General features: G+C 37.7%; 1 protein-coding gene across 8 annotated transcripts in view; it reads left to right on the top strand.

Moving 5' to 3' along the window:
- NFIB (nuclear factor I B) overlaps positions 1-17,280 on the top strand; it is a 169,412-nt gene that overhangs the window by 46,982 nt on the left and 105,150 nt on the right. The window lies entirely within an intron of this gene.

Genomic DNA, 17,280 nt, shown 5'->3' with positions numbered 1-17,280 from the left:
TCTCTCCTTACCATCTTTGATTCTGGCAACAAAAATTCATTCCATAGCTCAGGTCAGACAGAAATGATGCATTGCATCACAGCTGCTTTTATGAAAGTGTTTATTTCATATCTGAAATGTTTTTATATACATTTGCTCTGCTATGACTTGCAGGAGGAGAAAGAAAGCAGTTTTACTGGAGGCAAAACAGCCACCTGTGAAAACTAATTGCGTAGGTTGTGTTGTGCTGGTATCTCTGGGAATGATCCGTCAGGAAGAAAGTAAATATCCTTAATCTGCTAGGAGATCACCTGTATGCCAAAATGATCTCCTTTATCAAAGTGGTGATTGAAATGTCCCTTCAGATTTGTGATGGTATGCATACGGGGGGGAGAAGGACTGGAAGGAGGCATAGCTCCTGTAGAGGCAGGTGCCTCATCCCAGCGAAGTATATAGATGAATGAAAAATTGTGAACTTGAGAGGCTCTAACTAAATTGTCTCATTAAAGACTGTAATTTAATATGCTCAGTATCCAGTTACTTTCAAAGAAGAATTTCAAGAGACCAGGCTGCTCTTCAGCTTTATCTTTTTTTTTTTCCCCTCAGTGCAATAAGGATTGTAGTGTCAAGTTATGCCCCTCTCCTCACTCCTACCCCAAAGTTCTGCTCTCCATCAGCTTTCTAAACAATTCACATTTAAAAAAAAACAGAGCTCTAAGGCAGTTCAGCTGCCTGCCACCTCTGGGCATGTTGTTCATGCAGTCATGTGAAAGCCTGCCACGGAACTCTTGAAAAAATTATTGGGGCATTTCTTCAAGGCACAGGCAGGAACAACTGCTTTGTTTCTACTACGTGCTGTGCTCCTCAATGGCTACTGAGAACTTGCTGAGAAGTGCTGGCTCTCCCTCCTCCCCAGACTGCAGAGGCTTAGGAACAGTGCCCAAGTGCTCCATGCTCGGTCCTGTGACCATGTGTCACAGGACAAATGGTGATTGGACTCTCTGTCAGCTGTGTGAGGAGTGCGAGGACTTGCACCCAGAATGCTGCTTGACTTACTGAAACACCAAAGGCTGGGGTGTTTAATGGACAGGATTATTTTAGTACAGTCTGACTGTCTCTTCATTCTGTGATGACTTTTTCTCCTCATTTTTTAACCTTCCTTTAGAGACAGACCACTCCAAGAAATGACCACTTCTCTGTAGAAGCATGAAAACTTGCTACTAGCACCATTCCTGTGACTTGTGACCACTGTGTAGAGGGTTCAGATGGCCTTTCATTGACAACTTTTCCATCCCTATTGTTTCCCTATTTTTGGATTTTTGGGTTGTGGGGACCCACAGAGAAAATGATAATTTAACTGCTTTTCTGACCTGTTTGTATAAATGGAGTATTTGACTGATATTTCACTACAGCTTAATCCTTGACATATATACTTAGTGGCAGTAAAATACATTACAGAAAGTTGTAAGTGTAAAGCTCCGTGTTTTAAGCAGAATATAAAATCATGTTTTCCCCACCCCCTTCCTTATTCTTAAATTAAATTTAACAAAGTTAATTTTGGGATTTGGGAGAAAAAATAACCCAGCTGATAAAGAGAGAAGTGAATCAAAGGGCTGAGCTTGTCATGTGGCATGCATTGTAATTTCTAGTACTCAGAAGTTGAGAATAATAGAGTATTTAGAACAGTAGACAGTCTGTGTATGAAATGCATATCTTGAACACTATTCTATTAGGAATGAGTAACTAGAGGAACCAAAACTGGAGTGACCTTGAAGTCTGAAATTGATTCTTAGTATTATACCACTAATTAAATTAATCTCATCTTTGGGATTGACAGAAATGGATATAAGTAGTAAGAGCGAGATGTTAAAATGACAGAGTGTATACAGTATTGAGAGATTTCATAACATATGGGACCAAATGAAGTCATAGAACTAGTCATTAGAGGCAGTGAAGATCATGTTTCATTAAAAATGTACATTTTTCAGAAGATGAGTTTAACTGCCTTGTATTTTGATGAGGCTCATAGGAGGTAAACTAAGGCACAGCAATTATCTTAAGTGGATTTTGAAAGAATACTGAGATCTTGAATGCCAGCTCCTTGCTTTGCATCCTGAATATTCAGATTTCTGAAAGATTTGACCGAGGTGCTTGGATTTAATTTGTGACTCATGGGTCATGGTTTTGCTTAGTTTGTATATAGTGTAGCAAGAATAAGTGACATTACTCTGAAAAACATGCCTAGTAAGTTGGTCTCTGATACAGTGTGATAGGTATACCTTTATTCTAGGATTTAGAAGAATAGTGTACTACAAACCTAATTGCCACCAGGCAGAAGGGTGCTGAACCTGAACGACAAAAAAGATGCCTCCCCCAAATCAAACACAGTGTGTATTATTTTCGTCCTGTGTTGAAAATTAAATAAGTGACATTTTTTACCTCTCTTGGTTATTATTGGATCACTGCTTTTTTAACTTCTGTAATTTGACAGATTATTTTAATTTTACAGTCATAGCTGCTTTCAAGTCAATAGAAATGGTTGTCATGGGTGCAACCTTATACCCTTTCTGCTTAGACTAGGGACGAGACAGAAGGGCCACTTGTCAAAAGTCTTGAATGCTGGAGGGGAGGAGGATGTTACTGATGCCAAAGAAATCCGAGAAACACACACCTGTTGTTATTTCAGTGCCATTCTTCTGCTGATAATTGGCTGAGGTTTAAAGTTATGTGTGATTTAACTCTAATTCATAATTCCACAGGACAGTTAGATACTAGGGTGAACAAGGACAAGTCAAGAGCCAAGATGTTACTGACTCTTGAATTGACTTTGGAAATTGGCAGTGGTCCTCCAAATTAAAAGGAGTCCCTGCATTTTTGCAGGCAGATACTGGCACACATCTACAGACACAGACATTTGAGCCAAGGGGGTTTGGGACTGCATTTCAACCCCATCTGCTTTTGTCACCAGGCCAGCCTGACATGCTTACTTTGTCAGCCAGAGATTTTTTTGTTCCCAACTCTGTGTCTTGTTGTGAGAATTCCTGGCTTCCTAAACTATTCTGGGCAGCTGTGTTGGGCCTCAGGCTTTAGCTCAGTGTTTAAAGCCAAGTTTTCTACAACACTCATGTCAGTTTGTATCTTGCATCACTGCTTCTTTTGAATCTGACAAGGGGATACTACCTAACAATGGTCAAAAGCAGTAGAATTTGGCTTTGTGAAAATCACTCTAACACCTGAAGACTGACTGTTAAGTCAACCATTTCTCTGTATGTTCCTTTTAAGATAAAAATATCTGCCCTGGCCTGCAGTAAAACAGTGGGCCTTTGCAACTGAAAGTAGAGGAGAGTGTTAGCTCCATCACCTTTTTTTTTTTTTTCTGTTGTAAGGATGCAAGAGATACTCTTCAGCATCTCATCCTTTCCACATATTTTCCCTTCTTCTTAGCAGTTATTCCTCATGAGGTCCAGAGGACTTTCTTAAACATAGAATCATAGAGTCGTGGAATCATAGAATGGTTTGTGTTAAAAGGGGATCTTGAAGATCATCCAGTTCCATCCCCCTGTCATGGCCAGGAACACCTTCAACTAGATGAGGATGTTCAGAGCCCCATCCAACCTTGTCTTGAACACCTTCAGGTGTGGGGTGTCCGCAACCTCCCTGGGCAACCTATTCCATTGCCTCATCACCCCCACAGTAAAGAATTTTTTCCCAGTATGTAGTCTAAAACTACTTTCTTTCAGTTTGAAGCCATTCCCCTTTGTCCTGTCACTACATGCTCTTGTAAATAGTCTCACCCCATCTTTCCTTTAAGTTCCCTTCAGGTACTGGGAGGCCACAATGACATCATCCTGATGCCTTCTCTTTTCCAGGCTGAACAATCCCAATTCTCCTAGTCTTTCCTCATAGGAGAGGTACTCCATCCCTCTGATCAACTTGGTGGCCTCCTTTGGACTCACTCCAACAGATCCGTGTGTTTCCTGTGCTGAGGACCCCAGAGCTGGATGCAGTACTCCAGGTGGGGTCTCACCAGAGCAGAGCAGAGGGACAGAATCACCTCCCTTGACCTGCTGGTCATGCTGCTTTGGATGCAGCCCAGGATACAACTGGCTTTCTGGGCTGTGACTGTACATTGCCAGCTCATGTCCAGCATCTCATCCACCAGCACTTCCAAGTCCTTCTCAGCAAGGCTGCTCTAGATCTGTTCATCTCCCAGCTTATATTGATACTGGGGATTGTCCCAGCACAGGTGCAGCACCCCTTAATACCTTTGGGATATTTCCCTGATGTTTCCCTGTTGGCTTCATACACTGATACGGGAAACAGAACATACAAAAAACCACCCCAAACCCAAAAAAACTTGCAGGAAAAGGGTTGTCTGTTTTTTCTCCAATTAGCCAGACTCAGATAGAGTTCAGATCACTAACTGCATCAGTGCAGCTGCCTTGTCAGGGAAGTGTTATTGAAAAACTTGCAAACTTTTAAAATAGAAAAGATATCTAGTTCTTTTTTTTATATCATCACTGTGTTTCACTTTGCAAATGATCTGTGCATCTACAGTATGATTTATACTGTTGAGTATATCAGATAAAAGTGGATAAGTCTGTGTATTGGATTGGGTAAAATTTGCAGGGAGAGAAATCTGTTATGAAAAACATACTACTTACAAATAAATTCCATTATTTTTTTTCAGTTTGGAATTCCTTTGGAATTCCTTTAATTTAGGTATTAGATGAATATACATTTTCTTCTAAGACATTTTTGGAGTTTCATTTCCATTCCATACATGTAAATATCTACCTGGTTTCTGTTCAGCTGTACCAGGCCACATGATCTAGTGTCATCTCTTAGAAGCATATTTTCCAGAGAGGAATTTGGTCAGTGCAATTGCTGTAGCTGTTTTTTATGTAGTTGCTGCTGGAGGCCTGAGTGAACACTGCTCTGTGCCCCTCCAAATCGTAGAAGTATGTTGCAGAGGTGAGGTTTGCCATCCTGTGTCTGTAACCCCTGGAAGTTAATGCAGGCGCAAACGTTTGAGCTCATGACATTTGTTTGCATACCATTTGCAGCAACCTGAATGACTGGTTATTCTGGTCTAGAGAAAACAGCACTGACATCATGTGATTCTGGCAAAGTGAGCCACATTGGATCCTGGCCTTTGAATACCCAAGGGGCTGGCAGCAGTCTCAGGGGTTGGCCAGCAGCCCCATTGAGCTCGCTAGTAATCAGTTGACTGCTGGGCTGGACAAGCTGCCCTACTTTCTCTGACAAGCTCTGTCTAAGAGAATGATGGGCAGCCTGCCACTAGAGCTCTTTAGTGGAGTTACTGAAGATTAACTGTTTAGCAGCTCAGCACTGACAGTGCTTCCTTTTGAAGAATGGCTGCCAGAGAATACGTTGTTGAGTAGGGATGCTACTTCTTTCACTTGTTACATATTTTAATCTTAAGAAGCAAGAGTTCCTTTTTTTTTTGTTTGCTTTTTTTTTTTTCTTCCCCAATGCCTTTCTTGCCAAATTTCAGAGAAATACTGTTAAATTTGTTTTCCTTTGAAGTTTCTAAGGTTTGTTTTATTTATTAGTGAAATGAGACATTCTGCTAATTACTGAACATTGCCAAGTTCTTACACTGCAGAAATCTCTGGAGGAAAAACAGACACAAACAAAAAGTCAGCTCTGTGAAAGACCCAGAACATTTAGTATTTATTTATTATGACAGATGTACTCAGGTATGTTTATTCTAATAAAACATTTTATGGGTCCTCTATGACAGATAAAATGGGATATTCAAGGTAGAGGGAAGGTTACACTTGTGAATAGTTTTGAGGACCTGATTGTCATAAACACAAGACTGACTGCTATCTGAAGTGTAATGAAAAAGTCATAATCATAAACAAGAAAGGTTATATTAACAAGAAGTCTGTTTATCAGGTGATGCTCTGAGTTGGAAATACAGTTACAGTACTGTTCCACCAAAAAGCAAGGAGATACTAAAACAAAGTCTGTAGGACAGGCATTTTTTTCAACAGGTATTTTCTGTGGTATTTTGCTTGGTAATGGTACTGTTTCCAAGACACATTTTTCTTGGAGTCATTAATAATTTAACACAAGCCAGTGTTTTTAGATAGACTTCACAAAAAGTGAGTTTGCTGTGTTATTATCATGATTCAAAACAATTAATCCAAATTCTTCTGAAGTCAGTGGAAGTTTTAATGACATTTCCCTTTCTGAAAAAGATGAGAAACACAAAAGATTATTATTCTGTGTTCTTTTATTTCATCTTTTACACATGTAGACCCAGTGTCAAATCTGTATGTAGTGTAAGCAGGTATATCTTTGCATTACTTTCAGTGCAAGTCAGCTGGTTCTTCAGGTTGGCTGCATTTGAAAATTATTTTCCTATCTCTTAAGAAAATGGCAAGCAGAGGAATTCAAAGATAAAATGACATTCTGAGAATACCTTTGGAAGGTTTCCATTTAAATATTTTGGAAAATCCCATTTTTATATGTTATACCATCCTGTCTTCTGCTATGAATGTAATACTTTGACTCCACTGATTTATAGGGCATTGCCCCAAAAAGCCCAGACAATGAGTGGCAATTTGGAAACAGCTTTCCTACTATTAGACATCTTACAATGAATTTATTTTCGTGTTGCTTTCAGAAGTCTTTCTCCTCACATTTTTTAAAACTTTAAGTAGCCTTATTCTTAAGTTTCTTTGGTTTAGGTCATAGTTAGTTCAAATGTCTGCTTTGCAGACAATGGTTGATCAGCTGACTAACCAATCATTGTAAATATTTTCTACCAGTTGTCTGCTATGAACATGAAATGTTCTGAAATCCAGTGATAAATTGGACCCATTGCTAATAGGAGATGCCTTACCTCTTTCACCCGGCAATATATATTTTTATCCCACCCAACATGCCAGTGAGACACAGTTTCCTTGTTCATATGTGGAAATACATCAAGAACGCAAACAGAAATCTCCTGTATTTGTTTCTCTGGCTCTTTACTTGTGATCTTTAATTGCTTTTCTATCATAGGGCACCCTTTGAAGGGTCCAGGCATGGCAGAAAATTTTTAGTGACAGCATTTTTAATTAAAAGGAAGAATGCAAAATGGTTTAAATCCCATAAATATTGCAGTCAGTCTTTGTGAGTGTCATTCACTATGAATGAGAAAGCAGACTGTTTGTACAGAGGTAAGATGTATATGTGCACTAGGCATTTTAATTTACTCCAATCTTAATCATAGCAGATGTTGTCAAGATACTTCTGGAGGATACTAGTAGCCAGATTTTGAAAAGAGGATTTCTTACTTACTCCGATAAACTCTTTCCTGTATGATGAAGCTTTATGGGGATGGATAGTGTTCTAGAAACTCATGAAGACCTATCCTCTAAATGATATGCTCCTCTGGTGCATTCATGTGTAATTCAAAAAGGAGAAATTGATTGCATATTGCAGCATAAGAAGTGCTCATTAAGGAATCATATTTTAGTTATACCTTTCTGATTCTCAAGACATAACTTTAGTCAATTAAAGGAAAAGAGCACAAGTTCATTTCTCAGCCAGTGTAATTTTGAGGAATTGTCATTTGAATTCTCTCAGAGTGATTCTTTTGTGATTGTGATGGAGGTACCTGTATATCATGACAAGAACATGCTATTTATGTCTGCATTTCTCAAACTCTGGTTTGAGACAAATTACCATAGATCACTGCAGGAAGGTTTTTTCAGCCATTTAGCTGATTGTATCCTTTTCTCCGTTTTCTTTTACACCATTAAGCCAGAAAAACATAGTGTTTCAGTTGGCTACTGCTGAATGTGAGTGTTCATGGGGGTAGGGAGGAAGAAAAAGTATTGAAACTTGGAAATTATATTTAGTTTTGCTTAGGGAAAAATAATTTATATCAAATATATATGTACATATTCGTGATATGCTAAAACCAGGAACTATGGATTGTAGATGTGCAGATACTCTACATTTTGCAAGTAGTGAAGAGTTTATTAGACTAGTTTGTGGAGAACTAATCTGCATTAGATAATTTTATTAAAAATTCCCTGACTACAGATATTTGCAGATATTGCAGATATTCCCAAGTGATTTGTGAAGCCTCAGTGCATTTCTAAACATGACAGTTTATAGAGCTTTCAGTTGCTCTATTTCAGCACTTCAGCATGAAACAGTATTTGAGACATAATTTAAACATTTTCTTGAAAGTTTGCTTTCTCCATTTTTATTGAACAATGAACTGTATAAAATAAATTCCCATGGAGTAAAAGTATGTTGTAAGGTCTTCGACTGATACAGAATAATTGCTTTGTTGATTGTATATCCATTCATGATAAGATATGCATAAGAAGAAATCTGGTACAGAAGTATAAATAATACTTATCTTTAAGCCAGCATCTGTCATCTGCTTCAGCAGACAGTGTTTTCTTTCATTCCTGCATAAAAAGAGCTGAGAGATTTATGGAGCAGCTTTGTTTGTGCTCTGTGATGCTTAATCAATTTTTATTAAATTCTAAATTAAAACTTGACTTTCATCATAGTCTTTTTTTTTTTTTCTGTGAGCAGACATATCTGATGTATAGAACAAGAGAAAGGCTCATGACAGCCGCAGAGTTTATGCAAAGGTGGGAGGGCTTCAGTCCTGAACTCCTGAGCACTTTGTTTTCAGTGGGGCTACTTTCAGTAATTTTTCAGAAGCTACACTGGTATTTCTGTCTTCAGACTGCAACAGTCCTGAATACAACTAAACCAGAACAACCTTTAAGCTATTAAAATCTATGGAGTCCCTGTTTGGTAGAATTAGTATTGATCTTTGCAAGCAATCTCGGAAAGAATTTTATTATTATTAATTTACAGATGGTATGTATGGTTCTGTTAATCAAATGGTGTTTAAAAATGGTTTTTCGACTTCATGGCAGTTGAAAACAAATCCACATTATACACTGAGATATGTAAATAAGTAGTGTTATCTCTGTTTAACAGATGAAGAAATTAACGCAGAAGTGCAAAGTTACTTATTCAGGGTCACATGTCTTGAAAGAGGCAGAATATGGGCTACAGGAGTGCTTGAATCCTCTGCTCAAATCACATCTCTAATAACCGTAATAAAGAATAGACAATTACCATAAACACAAATTTTATTTTCAAAGTTTAGATACATGAAATAAACAAGTAATCTGAGACAAAGAAACATGTCTTAGAATTTGGTAGTTTGGTAGTTTGTTGCAATGCTTTGTCATTCTTGCTGTTGCTAAATTGATGTTGTTTAGCTTCACATGCCACTCATGTGAAATTGATGAACTCTTTATGACCTGTTGTTTTCTCTCTATGAAGGTACTTCTAATTAAAACACTTTTTTTCCTTCTTTTTGAAGAAGTCTAGAACTTACTGTGTAACTTCTAAGTAATGTTTATGTCTCAATCCTTCACTAAAATATGAGGATAAAATGGTGCTTCTGTTGCTCTCCTCTTTTCACAGAGCTACGTCATGTTTTGTCCTAAATTATGACTGGGAGCTTGTATGGCTATTTGCATGCTTGAAATGTTTCAGTCACAGGTTTTGGGCATATAGTCCTCCATTCTTTTTTTTCCTGTGTAAAAAACTCTTGGAGGAAGAACTGAAGAGGAACCATCTTCTCAGTATACTCAAAGGGATCTTGATAAATAATAGAAGAAATTGCCTCTTCAGTGTCTTCAAGGGAGTTTTAAAAATAGAGACGTAAAAAGAAGTTTTTTGTTTACCATAACACTTCTGCTTTCAGATAGGTTGGCTTGCATCTTCTACACACGATCTCTGGTACGCACCAGGCTGACTTTGAGATTGTTTGTTGTCATTCTACTGAGTGCACTAACAATAAGATTTGCTGAAAAGCTGCTTTAAAGGACCCCTTATGCATGTTCCTTTTAAGAAATACAGCAGGCTGTAATGTGAATTCAGTGTGTCTGAATGCATTAGTTTTCTTTTGTGGTCTGTTTTAGAGAATCTGAGAAAATAACTTTGGTGATAACTCTGAGGAAACTGGAATACAGCCTTCAAAGTTCTTATAGCTCAACTCCTAATCAAAGAGATGTCAGTTAGTTCTTTTTGTGTCCTTTTACCTCTTTATCCACTCAAAACACTGCTCGTTATCTGTTCTGAACACATTAGTTCTGTGTCCAGTGCAGCAGCAGCAGCATGGAAAAAAAAGCGTGGGGCTGAGAAACTGGAAGAACTTAGAAAGGAAGACAAATAAAGAGAAGTGTCACTGAAATTTTAAAATGAAAACAGGATGTGGACATGATGTACAAGTGTGCTTTCATGATACAGTGCAACTGTCTTTGTAGCTGCCGAGCTATATGCTATACTGCTGTTTGCCAATGTTCCTTTTTTTTCTTTTCATGGAATGCAACACGGACCTAGTAGGTTCGTATCTATTTCATGTGGAATAAATTTAGAGTAGATGAACTGAGTTTTTGGAACCACTGCCAAATGAGGTGGTGATGATGGCTGGAGAAGTTTAGAGTTTGGGAGTATTTCTGACTGAAACACAGCACATACTGCATCATGCCTTTAACCATGGTGCTTTAGACACGCTGCCGAGTGTTTCTAACAAGATAGTGCTGTTACTGCATTTTGCTTTCAACTTTCCTGTTGTATAGCATACGTTTCCTTTTTTGTTTTATAAACTGTGCTCTCCATAGTTTTTGTACCTCTGTAAACAGTTCTGGCTATTGATACTTGGGCAAAGTAGGAAGAAGTTTCTTGCAGTTTGCTCCTTGTTACATGATGTTATACACTCTGTAAACAATCTTGGTCGTGTGGTCAGTTTGACTCCCTAAAGTATGGTAAAGACTTGGATGACATTTGATTCGTAAATGTTAGAAAAAAAAAAGTAAGGGTATTACTTTTATCTTTTAAATGAGCAAGAAGACAACTCTCATATGATAGTTATAGTATATGTAACATTGTACCTAAACAATATTTAGATCAAGACTTTCTAAGAAAAACACGAAGACTAAACAGTCTTCCACTTTTTATAGGGAGAACCTGAGTCTTCTTTTTCATAAAATGCAAAGCCTGATGATTAAAATTTGGTGAATATTATTGAAATCTCAAAAGAACACTGTTTCAATCCAGAAACTATTTATACATTTATAGGCTGAAACTTTGTCTTTTCTAAAGAAGAAAAATGATATTATTTTTACATTTGGAAATGGTCATCGAAAACACCATTGAGCCTGTGCTACAAAGTAAGTTCTCAAGTTGTAAAATATACATTAATACTTTCGGTAATGTTGAAGAGGTTATAATCCATTTTAACCCAACCTCTCATAGTTTCCTCTTAGTCTTTTCCTTTTTAAATTTTTAATGCTGCTCTGTAATGGGCCTTGTAATGGATTTGGGGTCTCCATTTGAACGATAGAGTTGCCCCTGTCTGAAGGAGTTTGCTACCCTGTATCTGATGGTGGTATATAATGGTTGTGCATGATCTTTCTGTCACCATAGATACCTTTGAGGAGGTAAGATTATATTAACTATGTATCTTTTGCAGTTTGAGATGTTTCTGAGACACTGAGCTTCTGAAATACTGAGTATTTTTAACTTGGGTGTTAAGCCTTTGCCACTGTTCACCTCAGAGCCCTCTGCATATCTGTGGCGGATAAAATGATTTCTAGTGGTATAAAACAATAGCAAACTTTTCAATTTTTTTTTTTTGGTATGAGTTTTTTAAATGTGGTGATGTTTGCCCAGTAGCATCCCATATCAGCATGCAACAGCACAGCTCTTGTAACGTTAATCTGGTCATCCACATCATAAACAGTTCTGTAGGCTTGTAAGAATAGCAAGGTCAATACTATGTGATGTGGTTTTGGCAACACTTCCATTGTTTCTTTATGCTTGTGCTTTTTGTAAAAGGTATCTGTTAACTCTGAAAAAAAAATATGCTAACCAGTAAGCAAAAATGTACTTCTTGTGGCTTGGCTACCTTAGTTACTATTGTGAATAGCTTTCCTATGTTTGTGTTTGCAAGAATGGTTTTCCACTCAGAAGGGTAACTGAGTCACCTTCTCTGCCTACACACCTTCTCTCTTTCTTTCTCCCCTACAACGTGGTTTTGACAGGCTAGTTCAGTGCTGGACCATCATGGCATTAGAAAAACTGTTCACAATGAGTGATTTTCTGCTTGTGCGAAAATGTTATTGCAGAGCTGGAGATTAGGAAATGAAAAGTTAAGGACCAGGAGATCTCTCTTGAGCAAAGCATTTATTTGAACAGCCTGGCATGTTTGTGTTTATGTGCTGGTTTTCTGTGTTGTTGTGCTTGGGCCTTTTTTTTTCTTCTTTCCTTCTTCTGGTAAAAGAGTGAAGAATAGGTATGAGTTCCAAAGCACTGACTCATGGGACCACAATGAAGCATTAGGATACAGCCATTTCCTACCTTTGTTTGAAATCAACTGAGTGGCTCTGGCGGATGTGGCCCTCAGCTGCAGGGCTTGGTGGAAGGAAATGCTTTTCATCTTTATGGAGTACAGAATGTTGCTCAGCAATTACTTTGTGCATTGCATGTGGCAAGGCTGTAAAAGGCTTTACTGTGTGGTGCTATACACCTTATAGTCACCTGTGGCTCCAACGTTATTGACTCCAGGAAAAACACTTGCCAAGTGGTTAGAAAAGTGTGGCAAGGGAGATGAGATAGTGAATTGTAAGAGCACTGTCTACCTGCATTATAACTTTCTGAGACTATTTTACAGATGTAAGTAAAATATTATCAAAAATATTATCAAAATATTATCCTCTTTGAATCTGAGAAACACAATGAAGAACTAAAAGAAACAATGGGAATACTAAAAGAAAAACAATGACAATAGAAAACTTAAGTGGTTGTTGTGTATTTATCTTTAGTCTTGAAATTGATTGAGACTCTTTCCTATCATTTTTTTCTGGGCTCTTCTATAACTGACTCTTTTGACCTTTCCTTTAACAACACTTGATGTGATTTTTATTTTTTTTTTAAACTGTGTTTAATTGGTATGGTTTCTCAGCTGATGATTTCAATTACATCTCAGAGGCAATTTGTTTATTGGTGACCTACCATTCTTTATAGTGCCTTATTGACATCTGCACTCAGTGTTAGTGAACATTTAAATTTAAATTTAAACAATTTAAAGAAAAGGCAAATCCCAAATTTAAAGAAAAGGCCAAAAAGTATAATACTGGAAACTCTCCAAAGAAGGCTTAGAAAACAATGTACGGACAAATGCTCTTGCTTGGAACAAAACAGAAAAGGGTCCCTGGTTCATGTATTTGTCTATGTGTGTTTTTAGTCTTTGTTAAGCCAAAATTAAACACAGTAGAGTTCACTGTTTGCTAATCACCATGTGTTTACTTTCTCTTCCAAAACTGAAGTTGCCAACTAATACATTTCCTACCCAGTGCTATGAATCTGTTCAAATAAACATGGGAAGTAGTAAAACAATGACACTGTATGAAAATACATCCTCATTCATTAAACAGAGTCCAAAAATTTTTGTGGGATTTAGCAGTAACAGAGAAATGTGCATCATATAGACTCTCCAGCATATGAAAAAATAATAACATAACATGAATGATGTTTTCAAGAAAAACAGTTATCCTGTGACTTACAGAGATGAATACAGATCATTTTGTATCATGCTCCCTCTGCAATTCCTGTGGACTGGTGCGTTTTGTGTATCTTACGGTTTTATATTAATGAGGAAGGTAAGTATCTTTCAGAGACAAAATGATCAATTCTAACTACTGTCTCAATCATTGAAGGTTACAATTGTGTCCTTGAAAGTGAATTTTAAAAGGGCTTCTCTCACAGATCACAGAGGTAAGAGCAGAAACATTAAATGCAAAATCAGATTCATAGAATAATCATGGAATATCTTGAGTTGGAAGGGACCCACAGCAATCATTGAGACCAAGTCCTGTCCCTACACAGGACAACTGGAAAATAGCATTAACCATCAATGTTGTCTATCACTGAGCTGGGGAATGGGAGATGACTTTTTTTGACACCTCACACTGTGCTACACATGCTGGATAGAAGATAAAGAACTACACAAAATGCACAGAACTAGACCATGATATGAAGTTTAACAAACCTATTTTCTCAAGATCATACTGTTTTTGATACATATTAGATCTCATCCAAAGAAAGAGACTTTTGGGAGTTCATCCCAGTATGCATAAAACTTCATGGGAACCCATACTTTGAAAACCCTCTCTTCTTGAGATGTAGTCCTGAAATGGCATTTTTCCCTGGGGATTCTCCTAGTTGACAGCAAGTCAAACAATTGCCCCTTTCTTCTAGCAAACCACCTACTTGTTCTCTGTAGATCTGATTTTTGAGCCACATCCAAAGCATAATACCTTTAAGTGTCCAAGTGTCCCAGACTGGCCAAGCAAGGTGACAACTTGGGACTGTCTGATGTTTCACTATAACGACTACAGAATGCCCGTACTGCATCTGTGTGTTTTCTTTTGAAATGCCTATGGTAGCTGCAATTACTTGTTCTGTTGATATTTCCTTTGCTTTTAAAATTTTATTTGTTAGTGTTTATGAACTTGAATGGCAAGAAAAAATGTTTCCGTTGCAGTTGGGAGCACATCCTTTACAATGAGATGCAACCATACTGTGTGTTTGTTTTTCCCCCAGCAAGGAACCCTTAAATCAGTTGGACAAGTAGGAATGTGATATTTCCATCTCTGCTGAAGAAGCTGTGTGCATAGGAAATGTCTGCAAGAGTGTGAGGGCAGCAAAAGCATGAGGACAGTGTACCTGTGATTTCTCTTGAATGTTTAATAAGGATTTAAAAATATTTTTATTGCTTTAAATTGTAATTTTCCATGACATGAAGTAAAAATCTGGGGTCAAGAAATATGAACAAAATCCTGATGATATTTAATGAAAACAATGCAGTTCCCCAAAACTGATCCTTAGCTACTCTACTTCCTCTATACTTGAGAAATCTCTAGAAATGACAGTTGATATAAAAATTTAATCACACTGGGCACTGTGCAAAACCATCACAGACATAATATCTGCCCTAAGGATATTATGGACTATTTCAAGGCTTGATGCCAGGAGAGGGTGTAGCAACAGTGAGAACTAGGAAGAGGTAGTAGTTCTAGGAACTTGTGACTATCCTGTCTTTCTAGATAAACACTCTGCTCACTGTCAGCATCATTCAGCAAGGTTAAGATGCAAACAAAAACACTGGTGCATTTGGTAATCATGGCTAGTCATCTGTCTTATGACAGGCTTGGTGAATTTATGAGATAGAGCTACTGTCAGCTCTGTTTCTCAGATTTTATTATATTGGCTTGTGGGATTTGGGCCTCAACTTATTAACTCCTTGTTTATAGTTTGTTTTTTGATATACCTACTCCTACAGAGGAGCAGTGCTGACATGCGTCTTTAGAACTTTTATTTCCAAAAGAAGAATGTTTTCATAGAAGTTAATAGTTGAGGTTTTTCTTCTTCCCTCGCATTTCTGATAAGCTGAGAAATACTTTCCCCATATGAACATTTCAGTCAGTGGGAGTCAGCTAATAAGCAAGCACACAGTGTATCTAAAACAGATAAAACAGTTTTGTGGGTACTGGATGCTGCGTTCTTTAGCTGCTTTCACTAACTCCTCCTTTCCCTGGCTCATTTATCTGGTGAAGGAGGCAGACTCTGCTGACAGATCAGGAGCAGATAGTCACCATTTCAGGAAGGCATTCTCTCTACCGGGCATCCTGAAGTACATTCTCAGAGCTCAGAGGAACTGAACTGAATGCCTGCTTTATTGCCCTGGGTAGGGAGGAACAGTTTGTAATCAGAGGACTCCTTAAACAAAAGCCACGAATTCTGTGTAGAAGTGTGTAAAATGCTAAGACAGAGGTGTGCTATGACCACAGGAATTTTATCATATCATATGGGATCAGTAGTCCAGTATCATGTACTTGGCTCTTGGTGCAGCACTCTGTGTTTGATAGCAGCTGGTGGAACGTGCAAGAAACACATTAATTGACAGTTGGAGAATAACCTGCCCATAGGGGAAGTAGCTTTCTAAGCTCAGGCAATTAGTGGTTTTCTTTTGCCTTTTAGCAGGAGTTTGCATACTTTGTCTTTAGTGAGCAAGCAGTTTAGTTTGCTGAATAAGAACTTTCATTTGGCTGCAGGAAACTCTGTAATTGTGTTGTGCTCCTACTTTCAGAGCTTGCACTCTGCTACTCATAGGTGCAGTATAAATGGAAAAGGGTAAGGTAAGAAAGCTCAAAGCAGAAAGGCAAGATGCATTTTAGTGAGACTTCAACAGTAAAATCTCTATGATTTACCCTTTTTTGGGCTGTTTTTTAAGCCTTTAGGCAAAAATGTGCTGCTTGTTATTGATGTATGTGATGTGATGTGTGTGTTACAAAGTAACACATCGTGTGCTTTATTGAAGGATATTATGCTTTTTATGTAGTAAATTGTAAAGACTTAAAAGATGTATTATGTACGTGTTCTAATTCTTGGGATTGTAATACTGATCAGTAAATGAGATCAACACCTTCCCTATGTAACTCTCCTCTCATCAGATGTCTCACTAAAACGTGCATCTCAAACATGCCTACTTCCACAAACCTGCTGTGGTTTGGCAAAGGGAGTGTTAGCGTCATTCCTTTCAGAAAAGATGAACAATGCTAAATGTCTCATGAATGCAAAGATTTTCCAGAAATTTAGATTAAATATTCAGGTTTTGATTTTTTTTTTTTTTAGACTCAGCTTGTTTACATATATTTTACGATATGCCTCATGTTTTTACTATTTGAATGCTTCGAATCCCTGTTGACTGTCATCAACTGACCTTTGAATTCCACAGGTGCAGTCCAGTTCTTGGACTTAAAATTGCAATTTTTAGGTAATTTGTAATTTACATTAAAATTTATAGCTACATCACTGTTATTGCAAGACCTTGTAGCAAATATAATTTCTCTTTATCCACAGAATTAAAAAGCTGATATTTGTTGAGAGGTTTTGGGGGACAATGGCAAATGCAGAGTTAAACAAGTGACCAATTTATGTTGAACTGAACATTCAGTGTTGATGGATCCTTAATCCCTAAACAGATGGTTTACCACAGTTCCATTGTAGTCCAGAAGTACCTCTTGCATGAGAAAATGCAGTCATGCAGAAACAGTACAAACACTATTGACTTGCCCACTATTTGTCGCTGCTCCTTCTTTTCTCTTTCTTCCTCCTCCTCTTATTTTTTAACAGAATTCAGTGTTAGTTTAACTTTTATGCCCATAATGCCTT

Source organism: Chiroxiphia lanceolata, chromosome Z (assembly GCF_009829145.1).
Source record: "Chiroxiphia lanceolata isolate bChiLan1 chromosome Z, bChiLan1.pri, whole genome shotgun sequence".
NCBI lineage: Eukaryota > Metazoa > Chordata > Aves > Passeriformes > Pipridae > Chiroxiphia > Chiroxiphia lanceolata.
The sequence above is the reverse complement of the archived record's forward strand: the minus strand, read 5'-3'. Positions and strand labels throughout refer to the sequence as shown.